Genomic DNA, 5,556 nt, shown 5'->3' with positions numbered 1-5,556 from the left:
AAGCTCTTTCTACAGGGCAACTTTAAATTTTCTACCCTTGAAAATAGTATCTATCTACATTATTAGGGTTGTTTGAAGAGGAGAAAAATAAATCAGAATCTGAGATGCTGGAGTCTAGCTGGTTAAGTATGTTTCATTCAAATGCAAATGCCCATTTTACTGCAAAGCTGTCTTTCTAATTGCTATATAGTGTTTAATGCTACTCAGGATCTTCAGACTGATTGAGGGTAATAGTGAGCTTGTGCTTACTGCAAGGAATATACCCTAATTTTTCTGCCTTGCTGTTTCTTACTAGTCAATGTCTGGAGCTGGAGAGACTCTTGAATCCTGTTTTAAATCAGCAGGGAATTGGGCTCTCTAAATTCATCTGCGGGTTAGAGCTCATTGCTCTTAGGTTCAGGTCATTTGATATGCTGGCACCTGCAGGTATGTGCTCAGCAGTACTGATCAGCACTGACAAGCAATCCATAGAGCAGGCTGCATCTCAAAGCTTTCACAGACTTTACATAAGGGCCATATGGCACAGAATTATGGGAGCTGTGCAGATATTCAGACCACACTCACAGTTGTTAATGCTGTGGTTCGCTAAACTCCCTGCTTAAATTTTTGGAGGTCCTGCTCTCTCAGCCACGAGTTGTGCAAAGTATTTCAGTACAGACAATGCGTTGCAAATAATTTATATTCTGGCTCATGGCCAAGAAATATTACTTGTACATGCTGTTCTCTGTTCAAAGTCAGATTTTTACCAAGAGCAGTGATGTATCTGCAGGTGAGACTGGAGTAGAGTCTTGCCTTGCGTCGCTGCTCATTCTTCAGGACTTTGTCATGATTTATATCATGCAGGGTGACAGTGAGTTCAGGGAAGAACCCCAATGGCTTCTGTCCTCATTTTGGTAATCCTCATTTTTTGTTCCTCTTCATTGTCTCTCTTCCGGATACTTTTTTACTGTAAGGAGTTCATATTTCACACTCTTTTTTTCAGTTATCAGCTGAAATGATGGATATCTGAATGGTTAATGCTTACATTCATGTTTTTCTCGGGCTTCAGAATATTTTTTTTTAACTGAGCAAGGAAGATTTCAACCCCCAGTCATTTTTCAAGCTATCTGTAGGAAAGTAGAAGTATAGTAAGTTATACATGATCTATATCTGGAATTTTGTTTTTACAAAGCCTTGCATTTGCACTAGTGTGTGTTAAGCAGGTCATACATGTTTCCTGGGGAGGTGGGAAGATTTGAAACGTGTTTCAAGCCAAGGAGTCTTCAGGACACCACATCTCTGAAGTTGGATGCTGAGCAGACTGCCGTCATTTTTATTGCATCTTTTAGTTACAAAGACAGCCACAATAAATGAATCATGATGTTAAAATCAATGCCCATCAGTTATATGAAGGGAGCCTTTGGGCAAAACTTGCCCTCTGTTAATGTGTAGTAGAGTCTAATTTTCTCCTGCAGACAGTGCCGGAGCACGGGGCAGCCACAGCGCTTACCTTTCCCCCTCTTCCTTCTCTGTCAGGCGGCCTCCAGCCCCTCTGCAGCAGGGTGTGAACTTCACGTGTTCCCCAGGGCTTTGCAGAGCCATGACAGGGAAGTGGGAGGAGGAGGAGGAGAAGGAGGTCACAGAGGGGCAGGATCTCAAGGCTCTTCCTGTGGCTACGGTTCTGCCCCTCATCTGCCTTTGCTAGAGTGACTTGATGTCCTGTGTCACTGCACCCCATGTCATGCGACTGATGTAGTCTGGGATTTAGGTGGTCCTCCCCAACATACCCTGTGAGAACATGCCTTGCCATCATGTATGTTGTATCTGGAAGAGGCAAGGGAAACAGGTTTACCTCCTCTTTCTCATTCACATGGAAACATCTTTAACCTTGTAAATAGAATGAGTCTGAATTTCCTATAGTAAAATGCTGAAAATTAAATTATCTTTATGTTCAGAGTAATAGTGTGATACTTCATGAGTGTTCAAAACTTAATGGAGCTTAGTCTTCTTTCTCATGTTTAGGGGGGAGGGAGAACTTTTGTACATTGCAATAAAAAAGCAATCAAATTCTGAGTGCCAGGATAAATAAAAAATTATTCTTATTCACAGTCCTAGGACGATTGCATGAAATTATGTTCAATACTAGATTCAATATGAAAGAATATACTAGTTAAGAAATCCTTTAAATGAAAACTTATTCTTTCTGTTGAAAAAAAAGCTTTTTGTCAGAAAAATAATGAAACCTGATGTGAGTCTGAAAATTACTGTATATCCTTTTACTGTATGTAAAACTGACAGGGGAGCAATTTCTAAGTCTCTGATGAATGATCCCTTCTGACCTTCTGAAATGCTTCTCTTCTGAATAAACACTTGAAACTATAGCTCATTTATGAGAATCAGGATATACTGCCCTAGGTGCACTCATGAGTAATTAAATGATCTCTGCAAACTGTTTTGCCATGCATCTGACTTGTATGTGGGAGTGAGTAAATGGCTCAGTGCATTGATAATGAGACTAAATTTTTATTACGAATTCTGCTGAAGTTCTGAAACAGGCTGCATTCAACCAGATACTCAAGGACTTTAAATGAATTCCAGACAGAAACCAGGTCTTACCCTAGTACATGTCCTAACTACTAAGTTTCAACATTTTTAGGTTATGCTGTCTTAAGCTTTCTTTCTAGTTAATAAGTCTTTTGGCTCCTTTGGGTAGTTAAATGCTGTGCTAACGGCAGGCAGCTCCAGAAGGACCTCACAGATCTGAGTGGACAAAAAAAAAGGCAGACAGCCTTCAATATAGATTACTCTGTTAAAGCAAAGTAATGCCTCTAGACAAAAAATAATCTGTGCATATGGGATGCTGAGCTCAAAACTGGCAGTTGCAACTCCAGAAGGTGATGCTGAAGCTGCCAGTTCTCTGAAACCATAGGCGGGGATGTACCCTCTGACAGCAGGAGTATAACAGGGCTGGTTGTTGGCAGTATGATGGGAGTAGGCTGAATACTGGCCAGGCTTTCCCTAACAGCATCTCATACTGCTGCTGTGTTTACTTACTGTTACGCAAGCAGACACAACCTGTTGTTGAAGATTAGGATATGCTAGAGAGGGTGCAAAATCTGTATTTCCTATAACCTGTAGATGCCCTTGTCTGTAGATGACAATTTGCTTGGCATGATGCCTATATAGAATCCCTGGGGGAGACACCAGCTTACCATCAGGTATCGTGTGTGGACCTAGGCACTAACACAGGTTTCAAACCCCACTGTATTAATCATGAGCCTGAACATTAGATATTAAGTGACTAACTTCTAGGTGCCTAGATCCTTTCTGGCTATATTTCATCATATTGGCAAAATTCGGTGGTATATGCGAAGTGAGTTTTGTTTTTCTCAATCTCTTATCTTGCAGAGAGGTTTCCAGATGCTCATTGGGGTGTTTATTGTGATGGCTGGGTTGTTTTACTGTGGTTTTGGTATAGGGCTCAAACCTGACAGTGCACTGAGACCGAACTTTTTCCATCCTGATAAATTATCTTCTGTACTATCGTTGTTGGACACGGGTTACTTAATTCTGCGTTCACAGGAAACTTAATGCTGTGTTTGTTTCTGGGATATAGACTGGAGTGAACAGGAGTAGTCATTTCAAATACATACTACTGTGTCTTTCCTGTAACAATGTAAACAATTATTTTGTCATATGCCAAGTTTGGCATATTTCACAGGCACAAATATAAAAAGATTGAATTATCCATTAATAGATAAGAATCAAATTCTTTAAAGTTTTAAATAGAAATTTGGAAAAGTAACATTGATTCCCAGGAAATTAGGACTGAAAATATATGCATCATTTAAAGCTACTGTTAAGTAACTTGTTGCTTAATTGGCTGTAAACTGTTAAATGAGTGTTCTACATTCGGCCTTCAGTAACAAAGCAAAACACGCATACTGATAATGTACACTAAAACAATCTATTATAACTGCATATCCGATTATAGATACATCTTCTTTCATCCAATAGAAAACAGTTTTAGAAACTTAACTGACTCTTCTTAAATGTATGTGTGGCCACCTAGCCTTCTAGTCACTGCCTCTTGCAGAAAGAGAGCAGAGTGCACAGTAAGGCTGGGTGAGGCAAAAAGACGAGACGGGAGAGGAGAGAAGCAAAGCAGAGGAGAGCTTCCTCTCCTGTCTTGGCTCTGCAGTTCTGCAGTCTTTACAGATAGCGGCTGCCATGTTTCTTTTTGAGCGTGTGTGAATAATACCACATATTTGTCGAGAGGCATGGTGGGCTCAGGCACTCGACAACTCTTTCATAGCCGATGTGTAGCACACAATCCTCCATCCTCGCCTCTTTAGCAGCTTCCTTGCTACAGCTTCCAACTATGTCTTATGAGTGCTTCCTTTCTCAGAAATTTGGGTGGTATTTCAGCAATCCTAGTAGAGCAACACATTTCCTAGGTTTACAGGAAGATACACACATACCAGCGTGTCTAAGTCTGTCTATACTTCATATCAGTTCCAAGAAATATCTATTCTCACTTATCCAGATACATACAGAGATCATGGTGAAGATTGGGTATTTAGGCAAAACTCCCATCCTGGGTAGAGCTTTATCTGAGGAAAATCTTGAGTTAGATATCCGGCCTCTTAAACTCTTCTTTTTCCTTGCCTTTCTTTGTCCACCACCTGGCCAGGATTTTCATAACTTAACCAGCTTTGATTTTAACTGTCCTTCCTGAAACAGTGACTGAATAAAATGGCTTTAGGAAATGCTATGCTATTTGGCATAAGTAGACAGAACCACGTTCTTTCAAGATGGAAAGCTGAGCTTGCTCATGCCTTGATACTTACAAACTTATACTTGCTTATAAATAAGTAATTACCTTAATGTAACAAGTAATTACCTTTATGTAAAGAAATCATTCTCCTTCAGCTGGTTGAGTTGGCATTCAACCATCAAGCCATTGTTTGTTTACACCAATTCTTTATACTTGTCTGACACCTTTATTTCATTTAAACACAAATTTAGCACCACACTTCCTATATGCAGGATAACGCAGGGGAGGCATCACGAGCTGTTGATAATGACAGTCTATGAAGGTAAGCATATGTTCTGTGACAAGAGTGCGGTTGGACTGTCTGGTTGCTCAAATCAGTTTTGAGGGATAATCCTAAAATATTTAAACAAGACCTAGGAACTTCCATGGTAGATTGAGTCCAAGGTCCTGTATCCCATTTGCAATAGTGGCTAGTACCTGATGTGTCACAGAAAGATGTAAGGGGATAGAATATGCTAGCTAAATTGGAACATAATGTACCCTCCAAACTATTTGCTTGATTTATAATAGCAGTAAGACTTATTGGAGACTGAAGCGTGAGCTGTAAAAAGTTTGTGGATACTAGGGAGAAAATTTAGGATTAAATAAAACACAAGTCTAAAGCTGACAGATGTAGCTTTTTCACTTTTTAAAAAAGCTAATCAGAACTGTTTAGAAAACTGCAAATTGCATTTTTGTCACATCCTGTTTTTCTTACAATATTCAGAGTTGTGCTCTGTGTTGCTGTAGTATCTGTAGCA

Source organism: Pygoscelis adeliae, unplaced genomic scaffold (genome assembly GCF_000699105.1).
Source record: "Pygoscelis adeliae isolate BGI_AS28 unplaced genomic scaffold, ASM69910v1 Scaffold67, whole genome shotgun sequence".
In the NCBI taxonomy this organism is placed as follows: Eukaryota; Metazoa; Chordata; class Aves; order Sphenisciformes; family Spheniscidae; genus Pygoscelis; species Pygoscelis adeliae.
Note: the sequence above shows the minus strand (reverse complement) of the source record.